General features: G+C 38.2%; 1 non-coding gene across 1 annotated transcript; it reads left to right on the top strand.

Annotated features, from left to right (window-relative positions):
- The first annotated feature begins 1570 nt into the window (after positions 1–1570).
- Positions 1571–1658, top strand: TRNAS-GCU (transfer RNA serine (anticodon GCU)). The gene has a single exon. It is a non-coding gene; the product is annotated as a tRNA-Ser (tRNA).
- Positions 1659–10406: the final 8748 nt, after the last annotated feature.

The following is a 10406-nucleotide window of genomic DNA, read 5'->3' as shown; positions in this document are numbered from 1 at the left end:
GATTCACACAACCCAAAGCCACTATATAAATATTAGCCAATAGAATTTTAGATGCATAAAAACCATACATTGAAACTTTAATTCAATTAATGTTGATATAAGGGTATTTTAATAATTTTATAGTTAACTAACACTACTTTTTCTATCTTTGTGGGACAAAAAAAGTAGCTACTTTTTCTATCTTTACGGGACGGAGGGAGTATAACCTAACCATGCTTAGGTAATCGGAACAACGCGATAAAGAGAATTGAGACGCGACATACTAATCTAGCGTCGCTTTTCACAATGCTTAGGTAATCAGAATGACAAGTTAGATAGACTGAAGACACGACATACTAATCCATTGTCATTTTTCACGTACACTGTGCGTAATATAACCTAACCATGCTTAATTAATTGAAACAACGTATTAAATAGACTTAAGACGCGACATACTAATCTATTGTCATTTTTCACGCATACTTTGCCTCATATAACCTAACCATGCTTAGGTAATCAGAATGACGTGTTAGAGAGACTTGTGACGCGACATAAGCATTATAATCGAAAGAGACTTGAGACGCGCAATATTAATATAGCGTCACTTTTTACGCACACTTTGCGAAATGTGACATAACCATGCTTAGGAAATCAAAACGACGCGTATGGAGACTTGAGACGAGACATACTAATCTAGTGTCACTTTTCACGCACACTTTGCGTAATATAACCTAACAATGCTTAGGAAATCGGAACGACGTATTAGAGAGACTTGAGACGCGACGTACTAATCTAACGTCACTTTTCACGCACGCTTTACTTAATATAACCTAACCATGCTTAGGTAATCGGAACGACGCGTTAAAGAGACTTGTGACGCTAGATAAGTATGGTAAGCGAAACGACGCGTTAAAGAGACTTGAGACAGAACATACTAATCTAGCGTCACTTTTTATGCACACTTTTTGCGTAATAGAACCTAACCATGCTTAGGTAATCAGAACGACGCGTTAAAGAGATTTAAGACTGGACATACTAATCTAGCTTACGGATGAAAGTTTTCTATATTTATTTTAGAGTTGTATTTTCCATTAAATTATATACTAAATATATACGAATATTTTCTTACATTTCTTATATTTTTCTTATATTATTTATTGAAATTTTTTATAATTTTTTATATATTATTTTCTTTTATATATTTATTTATTATATTTTATTATATATATATATATTTTATTTTTATATAAATATTTTATTCTGTTTTAAAAAATTAATTAAAAAATTACTAATTATATAATGAATTATTAATTAAAATTATTAATTAAATTAATACAATATAATAAATATAATAATTAGAATAATGAATATTAATAGAATAATTAATAGGAGATATTAAATATCGGGTGTATTAAATTTTATAGCTCCGTATAAAACCATATAAAAAAAAACGAACTATAAAAAGGAATTCTGAAAGAATTCTGAAAATTGAAAGTAAAGTAATAAAATAAAGAAAGAATAAAGAATAAAGGCTTTTTTTATTTTTTAAGCGTTACTTGTATGTAACATAGTAAGTATCCTTTTTCAATCGGGAGAGATGGCTGAGTGGACTAAAGCGTCGGATTGCTAATCCGTTGTACGAGTTATTCGTACCGAGGGTTCGAATCCCTCTCTTTCCGGTGATGACTTAGAATTTTTTTCTAGAAGTCTCTCGCACGCAAGGGGATGCTGCTGCTGGATGTCACGGTTCTGGGGCGCCATAATTCTTTTCTTCTCTCTAGAATAAAACAATCGAGGGCACTGCCTTCCTTCAGCTTTCAGAGGTGGGGGGCTACATCAATCATCGCTCAGTGAGCTATTTATTCTATTGCCTCCAATAGCGCTTCGCTTGCATACAAGACGGCACGGCACGCCAGGTAGAGCTATCGCGCGCGGACGAAGGAGATGCATTTCTGGTACTGGTAGTACTGTACAAGCTCCATCTCTCCTAATCTATTCATGTTTGCGAAGACGGCGCTCCCGTCTTTTTTTGATATCTATACTGGCTTAAATGAATTGGAACGACTCGAACGATCGGTCTATCTTTTTTTTTTTTATGAGTTCAGTCTTTTTTTATTTAATTTCGTACTGTACAATTTCTTTTTTTGTTGTTTACAAACGTTACGAAACAAATCCAAACGTTTCACCTTTATAGCAGTTTTAGCCAACCGTTTACAAACGTTACAAAACAAAACCAAATATTTCACCTTTTTGGCGATTTAATCCAAATGTTTACAAACGTTACAAAGACTTGTGACGCGACATACTAATCTGGCGACACTTTTAACGCACATTTTGCGTAATATAACCTAACCATGAGGTAATCAAAACGACGCATTAAAGAGACTGGAGACACGACATACTAAACTAGCAACAGTTTTCACGCGCACGTTGCGTAACATAACCTAACCATGCTTAAGTAATAGGAACGACGCGTTAAAGAGACTTATGACGCAACATACTAATCTAGCGTCACTTTTCACGCACACTTCGCGTAAAATAACCTAACCATGCTTAGGTAATCGGAACGACGCGTTAAAGAGACTTAAGACACGACATACTAGTCTATTATCATTTATCGACCACACTTTGCGTAATATGACCTAACCATGCATAGGTAATCAGAACGACGCGTTAGAGACACTTATGACGCGACATAAGCATGGTAATCGAAATGACATGTTAAAGAGACTTGAAACACGCCATACTAAACTAGCCTCACCTTTTAAGCACACTTTGCGTAATATAACCTAACCATGCTTAGGTAATCGGAACGACGCGCTAAAGAGACTTGAGAGGCGACATACTAATCTAGCATCACTTTTCACGCACACTTTGCGTAAAATAACCTAACCATGCTTAGGTAATAGGAACGACGCGTTAAATAGACTTGAGATACGACATACTAACCTAGCGACAGTTTTCACGCACACATTGCGTAATATAACCTAAATATGCTTAGGTAATCGGAACGACACGTTAAAGAGACTTGAGATGCGACATACTAATCTAGCGTCACTTTTCACGCACAATTTGCCCAAAATAACCTAACCATGCTTACATAATCGTAATGACGCGTTAAAGACACTTGAGACGCGACATACTCATCTATTGTCACTTTTCACACACACTTTGCGTAATATAACCAAACCATGCTTAGGTAATCGGTACGACGTGTTAGAGAGATTTGTAACATAACATAAGCATGGTAATCGAAATGATGCCTTAAAGAGACTTGAGATGCGACATACTAATCTACCGTCCCTCTTTACACATATTGTGCGTAATATAACCTAACCATGTCTAAGTAATCGTAACAGCGCGTTATAAAGACTTGTGACGCAACATACTAATCTAGCGACACTTTTAACGCGCACTTGGTGTAATATAACATATCCATGCTTAGGTAATCGGAACGACGCGTTAAAGAGCCTTGAGGCGCGACATACTAATCTATTGTCACTTTTCACACACACTTTGCATAATATAACCTAACCATACTTAGGTAATCAGAACGACGCGTTAAAGACACTTGTTAAGCAACTTAAGCATGGTAATCGAAACGACGCGTTATAGAGACTTGAGACGCGCTATAGTAATCTAGCGTCACTTTTTACGCAGACTTTGCGTAATATAACCTAACCATGCTTAGGTAATCGGAACGACGCGTGAAAGAGACTTAGGAGGTGGCATACTAATCTAGCGTCACTTTTCACGCACATTTTACGTAATATAACCTAACCATGCTTAGGTAATCCAAACACACATTAAAGAGACTTGAGATGCGACATACTAATCTAGCGTCACTTCTCACGCACACTTTGCGTAATATAACCTAACCATGCTTAGGTAATCAGAACGATGGTAATTGAAATGATGCGTTAAAGAGACATAAAACGCGCCATACTAATCTAGCATCACTTTTGACGCACGCTTTGCGGAATATAACCTAACCATGCTTAGTTATTCGAAACGACGCGTTAAAGAGACTTGAGACGCGACATACTAATCTAGCGTCAGTTTTCACGCACACTTCGCGTAAAATAACCTAACCATGATTATTAGGTAATTAGAACGTAACCTAGCAACAGTTTTCACGCACATATCGCATAATATAACTAAACCATGCTTGGGTAATTGGAACAACGCGTTAAAGAGACTTGTGACACGACATACTAATCTAGCATCACTTTTCACGCACACTTTGCGTAAAATAACCCAACCATGCTTAGGTAATTGGAACGACGGGTTAAAGAGACATGTGACGCGACATACTAATCAATTGTCGCTTTTCACGCACAATTTGTGTATTTAACCTAACCATGCTATCGTAATTGGAACGATGTGTTAAAGAGACTTATAATGTGACATATGCATGGTAATCGAAACAATGCGTTAAAGAGATTTGATACGTGCCATACTAATCTAACGACACTTTTTACGCACACTTTGCGTAATATAACTTAACCATATTTAGGTAACATAACAATGCGTTAAAAAGACTAGTGATGCGACATACTAATCTAGCGATACTTTTAACTTGCACTTGGCTTAATATAACATAACCATGCTTTGGTAATCAAAACGACGTGTTAAAGATACTTGAGACGCGATATACTAATCTAGGGTCACTTTTCACGCACACTTTGCGTAATATAACCTAACAATGCTTAGGTAATCGGAACACACGTTAAAGGGACTTGAGAAGCGACATACCAATCTAGCGTCACTTTTCACGCACACTTTGCGTAGAATAACCTAACCAAGCTTAGGTCATCAGAACGACACTTTAAAGCGACTTGAGATGCGACATACTAATATATTGTCACTTTTCACGCACACTTTTCTTTGGTAATTAGAACGACGCGTTTGAGACACTTGTGACGCGACATGAGCATGGTAATCGAAATGACGTGTTAAAGATTTTTGAAACGCGCCATACTAATCTAGCGTCACTCTTTACGCACGCTTTGCATAGAATAACCTAACCAAGTTTCGGTAATCGGAACGACGCATTAAAGAGACTTGAGATACGACATACTAATCTAGCGTCACTTTTCACGCACATTTTGCGTAATATAACTTAACCATGCTTAGGTAATCGGAACGACGCGTAAAAGAGACTTGAGACGCGACATACTAACCTAGCAACAGTTTCCACGCACACATTGCGTAATATAACTTAACCATGCTTAGGTAATCGGAACGACGTGTTAAGGAGACTTGAGACGCGACATACTAATCTAGCATCACTTTTCACGCACGTAAAATGACCTAACCATGCATATGTAATCGAAATGACTCGTTAACAAGACTCGAGACGTGACATACTAATCTATTATCAATTTTCATGCACACTTTGTGTAATATAACCTAACCATGCTTTGATAATCAGAACGACGTGTTAGAGAGACTTGTGACGTGCATAAGCATGATAATCGAAACAACGCGCTAAAGATACTTGAGACGCGCCATACTAATCTAGAGCGTCACTTTTTACGCATACTTTGCGTAATATAACCTAACCATGCTTAGGTAATCGTAACAACGCGTTAAAGGGTCTTGTGACGCGACATACTAATCTAGCAACACTTTTAACGCGCACTTGGTGTAATAAAACGAAACTATGCTTAGGTAATCAGAACGACGCGTTAAAGAGACTTGAGACGCGACATACTAATCGAGCGTCACTTTTCACGCACACTTTGCGTAATATAACTTAACCATGCTTAGGTAATCAGAACGACGAGTTAAAGAGATTTGAGACGCGACATACTTATCTAGAGTCACTTTTCACGCACACTTTGCGTAATATAACTTAACCATGCTTAGGTAATCAGAACAACGAGTTAAAGAGACTTAAGACGTGACATACTAATCTATTGTAACTTTTCACGGACACTTTGCGTAATATAAATTAACCATGCTTAGGTAATCAGAACGACGCGTTAGAGACACTTGTGACGCGACGTAAGCATGGTAATCGAAACGACGTGTTAAAGAGACTTGAAACGCGCCATACTAATCTAGCGTCACTTTTTAACCCCTCTTTGCTTATTATAATCTAAACATGCTTAGATAACCGGAATGACGCGTTAAAGAGACTTGTAATGTAACATAAGCATGGTAATCGAAACGACACGTTAAAGAGACTTGAGACACGACATACTAATCTAGCATCACTTTTTACACAAACTTTGCGTAGTATAACCTAACCGTTCTTATGTAACCGTAACAACGCGTTGAAGAGACTTGTGACGTGACATACTAATCTGGCGACACTTTTAACGCGCACTTGGCGTAATATAACATATCCATGGGTAATCAGAACGACATGTTAAAGAGACTTGAGGCAGGACATACTAATTTATTGTCACTTTTCATGCACACTTTGCATAATATAACCTAACCATGCTTTGATAATCAGAATGACGCGTCAGAGACACTTGTTAAGCAAGAAAAGTATGGTAATCGAAACGACGCGTTAAAGAGACTCGAAACGTGACATACTAATCTAGAGTCACTATTCACACACTCTTTGCGCAGTATAACCTAGCCATGCTTAGGTAATCGGTACGACGTGCTAAAGAGACTTGAGACGCAACATACTAATCTAGCGTCACTTTTCACGCACACTTTACGTAAAATAACCTACCCATGCTTAAGTAATCGGAACGAAGCGGAAAGAGACTTAAGATGCAACATACTAATCTAGCGTCACTTTTCACGCACACTTTGCATAAAATAACCTAACCATGCTTAGGTAATTGAAACGATGCGTTAAAGAGACTTGAGGCGCGCCATACTAATCTAGCGTCACTTTTTAAACACACTTTGCGTAATATAACTTAACCATGCTTAGGTATTTGTAACAACGCGTTAAAGGGACTTGGATGCGACATACTAATCTAGCGACACTTTAAACGCGCACTTGGCGTAATATAAAATAACCATGCTTAGGTAATCAGAACGACGCGTTAAAGAGACTAGAGACGCGACATACTAATCTAGCGTCACTTTTCACGCAGACTTTGCTTAAGATAACCTACCATTCTTAGGTAATCGGAATGGCGCGTTAAAGAGACTTGATACGCGACATGCTAATCTAGCGACACTTTTCACGCTCACTTTGTGTACAGTAACCTAACCATACTTAGGTAATCGAAACGACGCGTTAAAGAGACTTGAGATGCGACATACTAATTTACTGTCAATTTTCACGCAAACTTTGCGTTAACCGAAACATGCTTTGGTAGTGGGAACGATTTGATAGAGAGACTTGTAACGTGACATAAGCATGGTAATCGAAACGATGCGTTAAAGAGACTTGAGACGCGCCATACTAATCTAGCGTCACTTTTTACACAGAATGACACGTTAAAATAACTTGAGACGCGTCATACTAATCTATCGTCACTTTTTACGCACACTTTTGGTAGTATTATTTAACCATGCATAGGTAATCATAACGACTCGTTAAAGAGACTTGTGACGTGACATACTAATCTAGCGACTCTTTTAACGCGCACTTAGCGTAATATAACATATCTATGCTTATATAATCGGAACAACGCGTTAAAGAGACTTGAGACACGACATACTAATCTTGCGTCACTTTTCACGCATACTTTGTGTAAAATAACCTAACCATGCTTAGGTAATCGGAACGACGCGTTAAATAGACTTGCGACGTGATATACTAATCTAGTGTCACTTTTCACGCACACTTTGCGTAGAATAACCTAACCATGCTTAGGTAATCGGAACGACGCATTAAAGAGACATAGGACGCGCCATACTAATCTAACGTTACTTTTCACGCACACTTTGCGTAATATAACCTAACCATGCTTTGGTAATCGGAACGACGCGTTAAAGAGACTTGAGTCGCGACATACTAATCTAGTGTCACTTTTCACACACACTTTGGTTAATCTAACCTAACCATGCATAGGTAATCAGAACGACGCGTTAGAGACACTTGTGACACGACATATGCATGGAAATCGAATCAACGCGTTAAAGAGACTTGAAACGCGCCATACTAATCTAGTGTCACTTTTTACGCACTCTTTGCGTAATATAACCCAACCATGCTTAGTTAATTGGAACGATGCGTTAAAGAGACTTGAGACACAACATACTAATCTACTGTAACTTTTTACGCACACTTTGCGTAATATAATCTAACCATGCTTAGGTAATCGGAACGACGCGTTAAAGAGGCTTGAGACGCGACATACTAACCTAGCGACAGTTTTCACGCACACATTGCGTAATATAACCTAACCATGCATAGGTAATCCTAACGACACGTTAAAGAGACTTGAGACGCGACATACTAATCTAGCGTCACTTTTCACGCACAATTTGCGTAAAATAACTTAACTATGCTTAGGTAATCGGAATGACGCGTTAAAGAGACTCGAGACACGACATATTAATCAATTATCACTTTTCACGCACATTTTGCGTAATATAACCTAACCATGCTTAGGTAATCGGAACGACGTGTTAGAGAGACTTGTAACGTGACATAAGCATGGTAATCGAAATGATGCGTTAGAGAGACTTGAGACGTGCCATACTAATGTAACGTGTATTTACGCACACTTTGCGTAATATAACCTAACCATGCTTAGGTAATCGTAACAACGCGTTAATGAGAATTGTGACGCGATATACTAATTTAGCGACACTTTTAACGAGAACTTACATAACTATGCTTAGGTAATCGGAACGACATGCTAAAGAGACTTGCAACGCGACATACTAATCTATTGTCACTTTTCACGCACACTATGTGTAATATAACCTAACCATGCTTTGGAAATCAGAACGATGTGTTAGAGAGACTTGTAACGTGACATAAGCATGGAATCGAAACGATGAGTTAAAAAGACTTGAGACGCGCCACATTAATCTAGCGTCACTTTTTACGCACACTGCGTAATAACTTAAGCATGCTTAGGTAATTGTAACAACGCGTTAAAGAGACTTGTGACGCGACATACTAATCTAGCAACACTTCTAACGCGCACTTGGTGTAATATAACATAACCAAGCTTTGGTAATCGGAACGACGCGTTAAAGAGACTTGAGACGCGACATACTAATCTAGCGTCACTTTTCACGCACACTTTACGTAATATAACCTAACCATGCTTATTAGGTAATCGGAATATGCATTAAAGAGACTTGAGGAGCGACATACTAATCTAGCGTAACTTTTCACGCACACTTTGCGTAAAATAACCTAACCATGCTTAGGTAATCGAAACGACGCGTTAAAGAGACTTGACACGCGACATACTAATCTATTGTCACTTTTCACGCACACTTTGTGTAACATAACCTAACCATGATTAGGTAATCAAAACGACACGTTTGAGACACTTGTGACGTGACATAAGCACAATAACCAAAACGACGCGTTAAAGATACATGAAACGCGCCATAGTGTCACTTTTACGCTCACTTTGCGTAATACAACCTAACAATTATTAGGTAATCGGAACTATCGAAACGACGCGTTAAATAGACTTGAGACGCGACATACTAATCTATTGTAACTTTTCACGCACACTTTTCGTAATATAACCTACTCATGCTTAGGTAATCGGAACGACGCATTAAAGAGACTTGAGATACGACAAACTAATCTATTGTTACTTTTCACGCACACCTTGCATAATATAACCTAATCAGGGTAATCTGAACGACGCGTTAGAGAGACTTGTGACGCGGCATAAGCATGTTAATCGAAACGACGCGTTAAAGAGACTTGAGACGCGACATACTTATCTAGCGTCACTTTTGAACTATACTTTGCATAATATAACCTAACCATGCTTAGGTAATCAGACGCATAAGAGAGCCTTGAGACGCGACATACTAATCTAGCGTCACTTTTCAGGCACACCTTGCATAATAAAACCTAACAATGCTTAGGTAATGAAAACAACGCGTTGAAGAGACTTGAGACACAACATACTACTAATCTAGCCTTACTTTTCTCGCAAACTTTGCGTAGTATAACCTAACCATTCTTGGGTAATTGGAACGACACATACTAATATAGTGTCATTTTTCACGCACACTTTGCGTAATATAACCTAACCATGCTTATAAAATCGGAACGACGCATTAGAGGGACTTGAGACGCGACATTCTAATCTAATGTCACTTTTGCAGCACATTTTGCGTAATATAACCTAACCATGCTTAGGTAATCGGAACGGGTTAAAGAGAACGCGACATACTTATCTAGCGTCACATTTCACGAACACTTTGGACAATATAACCTAACCATGCTTAGGTAATCGGAACGACGGGTTAAACAGACTTGAGAACGCGACATACTAATCTAGCGTCACTTTTCACGCACG

Source organism: Mercurialis annua, linkage group LG4 (assembly GCF_937616625.2).
Source record: "Mercurialis annua linkage group LG4, ddMerAnnu1.2, whole genome shotgun sequence".
Lineage (NCBI taxonomy): Eukaryota > Viridiplantae > Streptophyta > Magnoliopsida > Malpighiales > Euphorbiaceae > Mercurialis > Mercurialis annua.
The sequence above is the reverse complement of the archived record's forward strand: the minus strand, read 5'-3'. Positions and strand labels throughout refer to the sequence as shown.